The sequence below is a fragment of the Eschrichtius robustus genome, chromosome 18 (assembly GCF_028021215.1).
Source record: "Eschrichtius robustus isolate mEscRob2 chromosome 18, mEscRob2.pri, whole genome shotgun sequence".
NCBI lineage: Eukaryota > Metazoa > Chordata > Mammalia > Artiodactyla > Eschrichtiidae > Eschrichtius > Eschrichtius robustus.
Window position 1 is genome coordinate 51967710 of NC_090841.1, and position 14721 is coordinate 51982430.

The 14721-nt window shown below is 41.1% G+C and overlaps 1 long non-coding RNA gene across 1 annotated transcript in view; it reads right to left on the reverse strand.

The window, feature by feature from the left end:
• Window positions 1-1100: 1100 nt before the first annotated feature.
• LOC137752007 (uncharacterized) overlaps window positions 1101-14721 on the reverse strand; it is a 44121-nt gene continuing 30500 nt past the window's right edge. The window contains exons 2-3 of the long non-coding RNA XR_011071021.1: window positions 2115-2342; window positions 1101-1240 (exon numbers count right to left, since the gene is read on the reverse strand). This is a non-coding gene — a long non-coding RNA (uncharacterized lncRNA). The remainder of the gene's footprint in view (window positions 1241-2114; window positions 2343-14721) is intronic.

The window sequence follows — 14721 nt, forward strand, 5'->3', positions numbered from 1 at the left end:
TAGTGTCAGCTTTCACATCTCCTCACCACACCATTCAGAGGAAAAGAAGCTCTCTTCTGGAATCTGCATTCTCACTGGCCTGATTGTGTTACACGCTCTTCCCTTATGGACAGGGAGACTGAAATATTCAGATTAGACTAAGCCAATCAGCACCATCCGATTACATACCTGGAGGTATAAGTAGGATCAATGTCATCTAAACTTCCTGGGGGATAAAGGATGCTGGAGAGGTGAACACCAAATGTCTACTACAGTACTCATCAGCCAGAAAAGCACAGAGAGTTTCTCCAACAGTATAATTATAATCATAGCCCAGCTTGAAACTCTTAATTCCTATTGGCACTATTTGTTCTGGAACAATATGTCCTCCATGTAGTTACCTTTTTTTTTTTAAGTCAAATTTTTATTCTATCTCCTCTTCCCCAGAATCAATTTTTCCTAGGGACAATAGGTTTGCAATACATGTTGGGCACTCTGAGGCATATATGTGATAATTACTTTAATTAGAAAATTTGATAGTGCAGAACTAGGACTATCATATACTTTGTGATTAGAGAAGAATCAAGATTTCAGATGAGAAGATTCTTTCTACCTAGTCGTCTTATGTACGCGTTATTTTACCCCTGAGTTATAGAGTTAGTGCTGTAGATTTAGCGCTTTGCTTACATAGAAGCAAAGCACACAAGTGAAATCAAGAACTGTATGAGCCCTTATGAAGTGCTCAGAATTGTTCCTCTGCTTTTATTCTAAACAGATAATTAGCTAACCAATTTAAAAGATGTTCTCAAATGAAGATGCCACAGTGTTCCTTGAGAACACATCTTAAAGTTTAATGACCTTCACTATCAGTGTGACGCTTATATTGAAACTAACATTGAATTCAAGTTAATCCAATAAATATTTGTTAAATTTAGGGCACCTACTATGTAACCATCTTGATCATGCCCGTGTCTCGATAGAAAACATCCTCTACAGTAGCCTCCATAAACTAGAAGACCACAATTGTACATAAGTTGATCAACACATAGGTATCTGAGCGTCTGTGCTAGGAAAATAGGCATGCAAACAAGTGTAAATGTTATCCTCAACCTTACCTCTCCAGGATACAAGGTTGAATTCCATCTTCCTAGTTATTCATCGTTTCCATGGCTTTTCTCTGGACCTTCTGCTAGTTTTCCACAGCTACGATAAATTGACGTCTCACGATTGAACTCCACAAATAGAAACAACAAAATGGATTCTGGAAAAAAATAAGTGGTTTATTTTGGGAAGCAGATTCCCAACCACAATGCTTTTACATTAAGTTGTGCTTGAATGGAAAAGAAAAATAAATATAAAACTGAAAGTGTAAACATAAAAGATATCACCTAATAATCCAGGGAGGAACACCTCATATGACTGTTACTAGGGACGACTAATCCAGTACATCCCTTGGCTAACACCAGCTGTCCATAACTGAAGCAGACCAGCAACCATTCCCAGGCCTACAACATACATGCATGCTGCCAAGAAGGACTAATTCTATCAAAGCCTGAGCAGCTCCAAAGTTCATTCAGTTCTTCTCTTAAAGAAGTTTCAGAATCATTTTAGACCTCTCCAGTGTGATTTAAAGCTCCGGAACAGGCCTATTAAGGGGTGATTGAGGTCATCTTGTTTAATGCAAGAATCCCTCTACACCCATGGTTATCCATCGACCCAGAAATGGGAAGCTAAGCATGGTTGCTCCGATAATGGTCAAGTTCCAAATATCGGGAAGCCATTCCTTAACACTAAGTCAAAGCCAAGTCCTCATACCCCTCCACTCTGCCATTCCCACCAAAATATGTCTAATCCTTCTTCCAATGACAAGCCTTTAAATAGAGGAAGTCAGCTATCATATTCCCTTCTTAGTCATATCTCCTCTGTCTTCTTCATAGAACATCCTACAGCTCCCATATCTTTCTCCTTGTCACTTCGGTTAAGCAAGTTAAGTGATACAAAATCTAGACGTTTCGAAAAATGTACCTGCTTCCTTTTCTACCACACTGCTTTTGTTAAAGGTGTTTATATTCATTTTGCAGTCACTCCGAATTAAACAAATAAGTGAACCAGTATACATCCCAATAAGCATTTACCCTGAGGATGTCCATTTTGTCATGAGTCAACATTCATACTGCTTTGTGTCTCTTTAAATGACACTCTGCTGATTTCCTCCACCTTTGAGTCTCTCTGTATTCGGCCTTCCCCATTCAGTCATTCTTGCCCAGGAGATTAAGGTCAGGTAGCAAATGCCTCTTTTCTCCATCCTCTAATTGATCATGCTGGTGTGACACTTCAATCTCTCCTTCATCTGGAGAAGTGGCCTCATGTTAGATGGTAATGTTGTGGAGGAAAAAACAGAAAGAGAAAAAGCCTATTAACCTTCAGAAAATGATGGTACAATTTGTGCTTCTCAACACCTGATTATTTTCTAAGCAGTAAAACTTTCAATTTATTAAGCCCTAGGTGGGTAAGTCATGCTTTTACAAACAGAGAACATGAGGTACCATTTTTCAGTGATTCTGTGGCAATCACACAAACTGGGAGAGATTGAAGTAATGACCAACTATGAAAACCACAGATCTGAGTTCCAAACACTAGGTGCTCTGTCTGCACATTTCTACATTGTTATTTAGATAGGTAATTCTAACATGTAATTCCAAAAGGCAGAATTCAGACCTGGTCTGAAAGACCTGGGTTATAATTGTAGGTCAGACCAAAGTATTCAGTATAGACCCAGCTTCTACTGTGTATAGTACCTTTACCTATCTTAACTCAGTTATCCTTCAAAACACCCTGTCAAGACCCAGGAAGAAGGGTTCCATTTTACAGATGAGATCACTGAGGCTTGGAGACGTATGACTTGATGAAGCTCACATAAGTGCCAGATGGAGTTAAAATAGGAAATAAATCAATCATTGAATCAGGATACCATGCTAAGTATTCATCGTGGTAGTCTTCAGTGTTTATTATAGCCTCTCTTCTCTGAGATCTAATATAACAAAATTAACTTCTGCTTTTACTTGCCCTAGATTTTGACAAGTGACACAAGCAAAAGTCAAAAGAGAAGAAGGATCCTAAGAAGGTTGCAAACATGTGTCCTGAAGGATACATCCCCAGGGCACTGCCCGGCAGCCAACCCTAATCTTGGCTTCAGTGATGAGAAGCCATCACATGCTCTGATAATGCATGAACACTGCAAGGTTATCTTAGCACCTGCTAGTGGCCATGCCTCCTTCTGTTCTTTGCTACAGAAACCTGACTCTAGATACATATTTCCAGCAAGTATATAGGACCTTACAAAATACTGGGTCTCAAGACAGGAGTACCCAATGTTCCACCCTCTCTGGATTAAGGTATTAAAACATTTTTTTTTTTTTAATGTACCAGTGTGGGGAGGACATATTTTTTTCTTTCTCATTTTCTGAGATCACTGGGAATTTTCTCACTGAAACTGTTTTAGAAAAAAGAATCCTTGGGGGGCTGTGCAATTTTCCAGATATTTCTGAACCTTCACACCACTTACTCTGGGATTAATCACATGAATATCGTGAATCATTTTCAGGTAATTACGCACAGAACAATTTTCTAATCTCTGCTTTGCCATTTTCTTTATAACTGTGGGCTAGTGACATATGTTCCTTCATCTGTAAAATGGTGATAATATTAGCCTACTGCAGGGAGACTTTGTAAGAATAATAGAAGAAAAGCCTTTAAGTTCATCTATAGCAACCACCCCCATGGATGAAGATTTCTAAGGGATTTGGGAGGAGTGGGAGGGAGCACAGAGGGAGTGGGATGATATAAGGAACTGAGAGAAAGAAGCCCAGCCCACCCCTCCCCCAAGTATAGCACCCCACCTTATCTTTCTCTAGTACAAGCTCTCTCTTATGATCTACTTCTTCTTCTGGTCCAACAGTTTCTCCATCAGACCTCCTGCAGGTCCCAGGTGACTACTAATCCCATGTTAAGAACACTTGCTTAAGATTTTGCTGGAGCTTCTCACATTTCTATATATGCATTGCTGATTTTAAGACTACCCAAAATATGTGAAAGCCATGGCTAAAGATTCTTTCCTTAAGGAAATTATAGTGATGTGGAATCTGTTTACTTTTCACCTTGGAAACGAAATACATTACCTTCCATTTCCTGTTTTAGGCTTAATATGGTTGACAAGCTCATATAGCCCCATCTCAGTAAAGCAAAAGCTGGTCTCCAGTGTAGACCATCCTGTCATTCTTACATACACAGTCAGCCTTGGAGGGAATAAAGTAATACCCACCATTGGAGAACTAAGGAAAACAAAAGAGACTAACCTCAACTGAACACCAGCATGGCAGAATTGTGAAAAAATAAAGCCACAACTTTACTGGATTTAAAAGGAAATTACATAGAGAAAAGCACATTTCTTTTGGTACAGCCGAATAAATAACATTTAACTCTATTAGTAACTTCTACTAGTAGTTAATGGCTACTCTCTTCTACTGAAAACACTTAGTTTGCAGACAGTGTGTATCAGTGCTTATGGGTCAAGACACCGACAAAAACTCGATTCAAAATATAACAACTTAGACTCAGTTTTTTTGATCACAGATGTCAGTTTTCAAAATGCTAGACTATCATTTAATAGCAACCACTTTTTTAAAAAAGAGAACTCAACTGTATTTGTCTATAATTTTAATGTGATAACCCTACTTTTTTAATTACATAAAATTTTAGTATCTATATTGAATTTGATGAAGATGTTTACCCATATAGCTAAACAACAACTAACTCTTTCTTATAGGAACAAAATCAAGACAAAAGATATACTCGTCAAGTATAAAATCTGATAATTTTTAGTTTAGCTTCACAAGTCTTAAAAATGACCTAGACTAGATGATTACATATTCGTTCTCCTCTTCCTTTCCAACCACCTGCTTTGTATCATAAGCCATACCCCTCCACGCTTTTGATCCCTTTCCTGCATATGTTAAAAGGCCAGTGGTCCAGTAATTTCAACCCCTCTCTCTCTATGTGTTTCCATCTACCTTTTCAACAGTTATCAAATTAACGATCTGTTCATCTCCAAGTCACTACTGAAGCACCCCATAAATCAACAGATGTGCTTTTGATTCAATACATTACCCTCATTCCTTCTCTGCTAGACCCTAAAGAAGTCATTCAGATTAGGGAAAATCATTTCCAGAAGAGAATCGTCAAAGGAGTGTTTCATAGCCTTCAAAAATCTACATCAAATCTGTAAAACTTTGATTGTGAAGTATTAATTAAGCACTACCATTGCAAGATACTATTAAAAAGTGGCAAATATCTGTGTATATACACAAATGCATATATATAAAATAAATCAAATGTAAATACATAGGTATAAACTATTTCAGTAGATAGTTGTGTGCATGTGTGTTTAATATTTTTGGCAGCTCGGTATCCACTTATCCTTTCTATAAAATACAAATTTTCTTTTGGAGAATTACATCTTTCCAGTAGTATTGTTTTAGTGGAACAGTAAATCCAGTGCCTGCCTCCCACTAGAAACGTCAAATAAAACAGCACTCCTTACACTTTCTCAGAAGAGTCAGAAGCCCAGGGAATCAGCTGCTGTCTTCCAGGATTTACATCTTATGTGAGAGATGCTGGGATGGAGGAAACTCTTGAAATCATTCTTTCCAGCTATGGTCCCCTGACATGGCTGTTCCTTGTCTGGAAACATTCTCAGCCCTTCAGAGCAACCTTAAGTAATGACTATTGCCAAACCCTGTTCTCAGCTTTCCAGTTGATTTGCTGAGCTCCTGGTCAATTTCCAGGAGATTCCCTTCTTAAATTGCCCAAAGTCAGTTTCTGTTGCCTACAACCCAAGGACTCTGACCATTACAGTTACTGATGAAATAAACACTGAGTAGGAACACACATTAAGTATATTATTTACATTTGGGGCAATTAGTATATATGGATAGATGCATCCAGTTGATCGATGAGTAAAGAGGATCCAGGGAAGTTGAATTTCCAAGCAGGAAGGCTACCATGAGCTCTCTCCAGGGAAATGACAAGAGCTGAGAAAACGTCTTTTTCAGGCATCACACACACACACATATATCTAGCGATATGTTCTGAAATTTCATTAGTACCTCCAATGGAATATCAATTAAAATTGTCAACAGGGGTTTTCAGTGAGAATTCCAATAGTGAAGAGATGAGTCATCTCCCTGTGTTGAAAAAGTTTGTACTTTATGCAGCAAGTTTAAAGAACATTTCATCCAACTATTCAATATATGTGTAGATTATTATACTCAAATGGCTGAGGGCATTTCATTGTTCACCCTTGCTATCTCTTTTAATAGCTACTTACTATCCTGATTCCCCTACATCACCCAGCAAAGAGGGGATTTCTTCACTTTGTTGATGCAGAGCATTAACTTAATGTTGCAGAATTTAAGGTCTTCTCCTTTATAAACTTATAATACCCTTTCTCTCCCTGTGCTGTAAGTCTGATTTAATTATCTCCCAGAAATCAGTAAAGGTACTATTATTGTCTTTGCTTGCCCTTAATCCTTATTTGATTAAAGTACCACATGCTTAATTGGACTGGGTTTACCTCAACCTCCTCAATTCTAAATATCAAAGGCAACAGTGGGACTGCTGGGGTGACTTTAACAGGCACCCTGGATTCAACAGACGGTTCTGGGATAATCAGTAAATCGATATAATCCACAAAATGCCAGTTCCTCTCCTTCCTGCTGCCCTGTACTGCCAAGCCCCCCGCATCTCCTCTGAGCACAGGTCCCCTTCTCTTTCAGAGTTCTAGTCAGAAAGGGAAGAGAGATATTTATAGGAATCAGGAGGGTGTGTGAAACCTATTATTCCCCATTCTAACAGGCTGGGATCTTTTTCAATCTTGTAGGCCTTTGAAAGACTTCAAGTGCTATTTGATTGAAGCCCTGCAGTATTGACAAGAAAGGGCTCACTAAAAATTTCAGCATTTGAAGAAGAAAGAGAAAAACATAGGCCTCTGTCAACACACATTTTTAAAGAAACTACATGTATCATTGTGATGCTTTTACCAGTGAGTGACCTTTAAGATGTTAGGAGAAATAGAGAAGGAAGGAGGGAAGGGAGAGAGAGAAAGAGAGGGTTGGTTGTCTTAGCTCTAAGAGGGAGCAGTATTACACCAAAATCATTTTCCCACCAGCAGACATTTCCAGGGTTTCCATGAATACCAGGCACACCTGTAGCACAGGAGAAGACATTTCAATATCACCCTAAGTGTTAGTTTCCTATAGGGCTGTCATAACAAAGCATAACAAACTGAGTAGCTTAAAGCAACAGAATATTTTTCTTTCACAGCTCTGGAGTCTTCAACGTCTAGACGTTGAAATCAAGGTGTTGGCAGGGTTGGTTCCTTCTGGAGGCTCCAAGGGAGAATCCGTTCCATGCCCCTCTCCTGTCTTCTGGTGCTTGCTGCCACTCCTTCGGCGTTCCTTGGCTTGCAGCCACATGGCACTCTCCCTGTGTGTCTCTGTGTCCCTGTGTACAAACCTGCTTCCTCTTATAAGGACACCAGTCATTGAATTAAGGCCCCACCATAATCCAGGATGACCTCATCTTTACTTGATTACATTGGCAAAGGCTCTATTCCCAAATAAGGTCACATTCACAAGTACTGCGGGTTAAGACTTCAACATATCTTTTTGGGAGACACAATCAACCCACAACACCCTCTATAGTACAAAGTAGCCTTGTGCTACTGCTTAGCTATTCCGTGTTCCTCTTTGTATATTCAACCCTTTCTTGAACTGGTTCTCAGTCACTGTGGGCCTTACATGGATGTACTGTCATATTTTAATTTAAATTTTATAGAGTAGAAGACAATTTGCTGTGAATAAGAGGTGAGAAACATAATCTATCTGGATCCAAATAAAGACTGCTCACTAGAACACAAAAGAATTTTGCCTTGTAAGTATATGAGAGAAGGGCAAGCAGTAAGTCCACCAAAATGAACACCACTGGAGCAAACTAGTGAGCAGTGTGAGAAAGGGGAAGGCTTTCCTGGACACCATGAAGCATCACTACACTGCGATAGCAATTGCACTGTAATCGTTGCTTGCCTGTTGTGCTGTTGGGAGACCCTCAATCTCTTGCAGTGTGCTGTCAATCTGTTAATGCCTAGAACACAAAAATGTTAAGAACCTCTGGATTCATTGTTGAGTGTAGATCAAATGCTCCAACTCTAGCACCACTTCCACTGAATAATCATAATTTACCAGGTGCTTAACTCAGTACATTGTCTAAAGATGAGAATTTCAGACCTATAAAGGAAATGATTTGGAGTAGCAGAGAACTTTTTCACATTTATTCAGTGATTTGTTCCATGTATATAGGAAAATAAACCCGACTCAGGGCTCGGATAAAATCACTGAATGTCACTGGAAGAAAAAAAAAAAACTGATCTCAAGAATATGAATCTCAAGACACTTATAGCTTTTGGAGAGCACCTAGAAGGCTCTGTCCAGGCTCTAACCACCAGCAGGTCACTGAGGAGCAAGAAATCCTGTCACTGGGGATTTGTTCTGAAGATGTGTGAAGAGCTGCTCGGCACAATGCAATACCCACCCCCACATAACAGCTAAGAATTTATAGAGATTCTTTCATCAGATACTTTTCCAGTCAAGAGAGAGAGGAAGGCACCTTTCTGGGACACATAATGAAAGGAGAAGCAAAAGGGACCCAAATAATGTCACCCCTTCCTGGCTGTGCCCAGGGGCTGGCGCTGTAACTCTTCTCCCCATGGAGCTTCTGTACAGCATGCCCCTAGGTGACATTTTCCATAACTTGGATGATGGAGGGGGAATCCATGAGGTATGAGACCTGCACAATTATTTTCTCAGAGAAGATTCATGTTCAGTGAAGAGAAATGAGGGAAAGAAATCTGGGGAAAAGGAAAAATAATGTGTTCTGTTTTTGCTCCAATGATCAACTTCTTCATCCCTCTGTCACCCTAACCTGCTGACTGCCGAGTCCTGTGTGTCTGATCCTGAAAGGCCAAGTGAACGTTAGGTCGTAAAATGAGAGCCCAGGTCCCATTGGCCTTCCATCACTCTGTACAGTCCACAGCAATCTACTCAAGAAGACACTCCCCATGCCCCGCTGAGATGCTGGGTCAGATGCAGAAACATCACCAATTAAATGCCAATAAGAGTGCGTAAATTTGTAGATGAGGGGAGGACTCTAGAAATGTGAGTGGTGCTGAATCTCTCCCGTCCTCACCTTTCCTTCTCTCTCCTTCAGAAACCTCTTCCTTACTTTTCTCCACAAAATCCTCCAGCCAGAACTTCTGGACCACTATGCTGAGGCTATAACCAAAATAGCATGTTCTCTTTCATAGGACACACTGGTGCTGCCGAGTTAGTTATGCTTTTTGGTACTGAGGTGCAGCAAGACCATCTTGTGGCAGAGATCAGTAGTCATTTCCCTCTTCTTTCCTGGGCACACAGCTGGACCTCCCTTCCCAGCTCCCTCGTAGTTAGTTAGAGCCACAAAATTGAATTCTAATTAGTGGATTGTGAGGGCTGAGTGGCACTCACAGGTCTGGCCCATGAAACTCCCATGCACAGTAATCCGTGTTCTTTCTCCATCCACTAGTCTGATGCAACAAACACAACCACTTTGGAAGCCACATGGGGAGGACAGCAGAGCCACAAGACAGAAGGAGCCTGGGTCTCTGAATCACCACTAGGAGCCTCCAATCAAACACTAGGGTGTTACATAAGTGAGAAGTAAACTTCTATTGTATTTGAGCCATTCTACATTCTTTACTCAGATTTGTTTGTTACAGCAATGAACCTATCTTAATTAATATGCACCTTCTTTCTGAGTTGCCCACCATGGGGCCTGTGTGCTTTCCTATACTGTCTATCACTAGAGCTTCTGAAACAATACAGCTGGTATAAGAGAACTTGTTCCTTACTGATGATAAAACTTTACTAAACAACAGGCTTCTATATTATTGTACAGAAGAAACAGGGTAAGCTTTAGAGTCAGACTGAGCTTGATCCCTTTTCCATAACATTCTGCCCAGGTGATCAACATCAGCTCACTTTACCTCTCTGACCCCAAACCCTTCTCTGTAATTGGGATCGCTAGCCCCAATTAAATATTAGAATAGAGTTGCAAAGCATAATGTTTAAGGGGTAGAATCAAAGCATTTAGCACAGTGCCTGGTACACAGTAGATCCTCAATGACTAGCAGGTATTATTATTTATATCTATTAGCATTTACTTGATTGTACCCTTTAAGTATAGGAACAATATCTTATTCATCCTTCCATCTTCAACATCAAGCATGAGTTCCTAGAAGATGTGGATTATGTCTAATTTATCTTTGTAACTCCACACCTAGAACAGTGCTGATTACTTCAGTGAAAGGAAGCTCTCCTTAGTGTTAATATTACCACCAACTGTGACCTCCAAAGCAAGCATCGTGTCTATAAATCTTTCTCTAGAATCCAGGAGGGGGACCTGCACATAATAGGCACTCAACAATAGTAATTAATAAACTAATTTCTCGCTGGTAGGTAGATGATGTGATTCTGGTTATGGGCATTGGTAGGAGGCAGTGATCGTTATATAGCAGATGGGTCTGTGAGCGAATCTAGGTTCCAAATCAGTAGTAGCCTGAATTTTCAAAACCTCCTGTACTACGTATGTGGCATCACTGCCCACCACAAACAGAACACTCATTCAAAACTAAGCATTCTCCAGTTCCCACTTGCATAAATAAGGCAGACAGTGTAGCCTTCCCAGTGGCCTCACAAATTTGTCATGAAGGTCAAACACCATAATAGATGTGAAATGATATACATATATAGAAGGATACTATTATTGTTGTTACTATCAAAAAAGCCATCTTCTGTTATCTTTGTTATCAGCACTCTCATGGTTTGGATTCTTTCCCCTCATCTGGTAGGATATCCTGTGTCATATTCTCTCCCTGCATGAGGCACGACCATAAAGTAAAATATTAAGACAAATATTCTTATATTACACATTACATAAAGACAAATACTTTTGTTATTAAATTGACTGTTTCTTGGAAACACACCCAGAAATGACTCATCCCTGAGGAAATAGGGTAATAAAGCATTTCATTTCATCCAGGACAAGACTGTATCACACACAAGTAACACAAGCAGGTGATAAGCCCCACTGCACTTTCTCAGATTGTTTCAACAATGAGTAGACCCATAAGCAGCCTCTGAAATGAAAAACAGGAATTGGGAGGAGAAGGTAGAGCAAGAGCTGAAATGAGGAAAATAGGATGAAGTTAAGCTTTGACGTAGCTGGACGAAATGTAGTTCAATTACATTGTATGCATATAAATAATTGCCCTGATTACATCAAACGAAGCTTGAAAGAAGGTTAGATGTGTCACCAGGAGAGCTGCCAGGCTTAGGGCCAAATGACCCCACAAAGTTACATTCCCTTGGTGCTTTCTCCAAGTCCTCCCCTTTGGAGGCTCTGATATTTCACGTTGTTAGCACACACAGGTGAATTCATCTCTTGAGGATTTAAGCTCATGGGAGATTGAGGGATAAACAAAAAGGCCAGCACGTGCACTTACACTGAGCCATGTAGCATTCAGGATCTTCATGCATGTCTCCTCAAGCCAGCCCAGCCTCTGCAGTTATGAATACAACACGGAACACAGACTGAAAGCAGAAGTTCACTTTGTGAGCCTAGCCTTGGAGCTAGCCTGAGGATTCAGATTATATGACTTCAGGTCCATTCATCAGCACAACAGGAACACACCTGTCTCCAGGAGTCCATGCATCAAGTCGGGGAAGATGGGTACCTTTTGCCTTCCCAGGAGACAGCCTGAAATGTCAATGCCAAAGTTGATCTCTCTTGATTCCCTGCATCCCACACTCACCTGTCCTTTACTCCCCCACCTAAACCTGGATGTCATACTCTTTCTCATTCTTCATAATACTGATAAGGTCAAACAAGGTTCTTGAGCCTCATGTTGATTGTATGTGAAATGTCTTATTTCTAAGGTTAATATTGCCAATAGACGATCTCAAGGACAATGGTGATATTTTTATTCAAGTTGTCACCTCTGCTTAGAAGAACTAGTGTTAGTTTTCCTTAGAGAAGAATATATTTGGCCTGTTTTTGATGCAAGTGCTACTCATTTGATGGTCGCATCTGCAAATCCTCAGGTATTCAACTTTCTTCTAAGAGACAAATATTCTTTTTATTAAAATTACTTCATAAGCACAAATTCCTTGCCAAAGGAAGTCTGAAATGGCAGATTTTGTAACTAAAATAACAACCAGTACCTGAGGCACAAGGAAGTTGTTGAAATAACAATAGACTGGGATTCAGAATACCTGGATTCTTGACCTTGTGCAGCCACTAAAGCTCTGGGAAGCCTGTTTTTCACACTTTCATTCTCAGTTCCTTATCTAAAAAGTGAGAGAGCTAGATGAGATCATTTCCAGGGTTCCTTTCTGCTCTAAATTTTTATGATTCTAAGGTACTTGAGCTGACATGCCAGACTACTGGAAAACATTGCTAAGATGGAAGAAAGAAAAGAGCTACCAGTGACTACATCTTTACCAAGTTTCAGGTGTTTTGCACACACCATCTCATCCAGTCCCTAAAACCACGCTATGAGTAGGTCCTGTCATTATCTGTGTTTCGCAGATAAAGAAACTGAGGTCCAGAGCTGTTATGTGATTTGCCCAGTGTTATGGATTGAATGTGTCCCCCAAAACTCATTTGTTAAAGCTCTAACCCTCAATGTGATGGTCTTTGGAGGTGGAGCTTTTGGGAGATGATTAGGTTTAGATGAGGTCATGAGGGTGGGATCACTGCCCATCCTCATGATAGGATTAGTGCCCTTATAAGAAGAGACCAAAGAGAGACTCCCCCTCCCCCTGACCTGCTCCCTCTCCCTCTCTTTCTCTCTCTGCCATGTGAGGACATAACACTACAAGAAGGCAGCTGTCTGCAAGACAGGCATTGAGTCCTTACCAGGAACCAAATCAGCCAGCACCTTGATCTTGGACTTCCAGCCTCCAGAACGATAAGAAACAAATATCTATTGTTTAAGCCACACAGTCTGTGGTATTTTGTTACAGCAAGCTGAGCTAAGACACCCAATGCCCTATAGTTAGTACAACGTCTGAACCCTGTGCTAAAAACAGAGGTTGAATTAAACTATAGAAATGTCTGAAGAAATTGTCCCCAGGGCAGTCAGCTGAATGCCAAGAGTTCCCGTTTTTGGGTGCTGCTACTCTGAAGACAGGATTAAAATTAATTAGTGTCAGTGCCAACCCTACCCCCGATTGCATAGCAAATGACCTAGAGGGTCTGATCTGAAGGACAGGCATCTAGAGGCAGCCTTGTATAGAAGTATCTCATTGGCCCAGGAGCTAGTAAGCGGGGCACCTGCTAAGCCACTGTTCGAAAGTCCATTCTTCAGGAATAAGCACTGCTCTCTCCCCGGGGCTCTCTTTCAAAGTGCAAACTCCACTGGATTGGGACGCAGAAGCTCATTGCTCCAAGCTGGCCTCTTAGGTGCAGTCGGCAAGGCAAGCAAGCCGCAGATGACGAGAGAGAGGGTGGGGATTGGGAGGACAGAACTGACTAGAGGGAGGAAAGAGAACGAGGGGGAGGGCAGATGAAGACAACCACCTACTTCTCCCTTTGCTGGGACCAATCCTAGAGTAGAGAATTCTGCTCCAGACTTGAGCGAGGATGCTAACACCATTATTTATAGCTCACAGCCTCCCAAACCAGGCGGCACTATTCATATGGGAAGGGTACCAGAAGAAGCAGGGAGATATGATGGTGGGGACATTACTACCGCAGATGGTGGCCATGCAAGCTGTGGTGGCAGTTTGCTCAGAGTGGATTCTGTTCTGCTTTAATGGCATCTGTTTCCAAGTTAGGGTTGAGCTTCCAGGTCTGCTGATTCTGTTCCGCTTGAATCCAAGTCGGTGGCGGGCACCACATCCGGACCTCTCAGCCCTCGGGCAGGCTGCCTTGAGCCCAGGCAGAAAATGGAATTTTCCCTTCCTGCCTCATTAAAGGAACCATCTAAGTTCACTTCTCTAACAGAATCAATTTGGGCTGAATTGAGTCTTGAGCAGTAATGAGCAAAGGCATCAAGTTCCGTGATCCTTCCTCTGTCTCAGTAACAAATGCACTGGAGTAAAAAGGAAATCTCTACACACGTCCTCACTCCCGTGGGGAATATGCGACTCCATCTGCCGTTTCACATGGTAAGGGCTGTGGATGGCAGCCGTTTCTAAGAAACCATTTAGAAAAGTTTTTTACAGGCCATACTTTGCATGTTTATCTCCATTAAGTATTTCGCTGGGCACCAGGCATGTGTCACAAAATCTCCTCACTGTCTTTAGTTGTATCTATATTCAAGGGAGCAAGCCATTCTGGAGGTTTCATCTGGAATATCCAGATAATGAAGTTGCCACATTAATGAGATGTTTCTTATAACATGTCTCTTAATCCATTCTTGCATCACCCACGTGTTGACCCAGCTTTCATTTCAGCCTCTTCAGCCCCACCTCAGGCACCAGATTTGTGGTTCAAGTGCGGACTGTGAGGAGGAAAGTGTGAGAATGAGATCACAGGTTTAACCAAACCTCACTGCCTCAAAACACAATGAGCCGCTTTTGGCAGCCT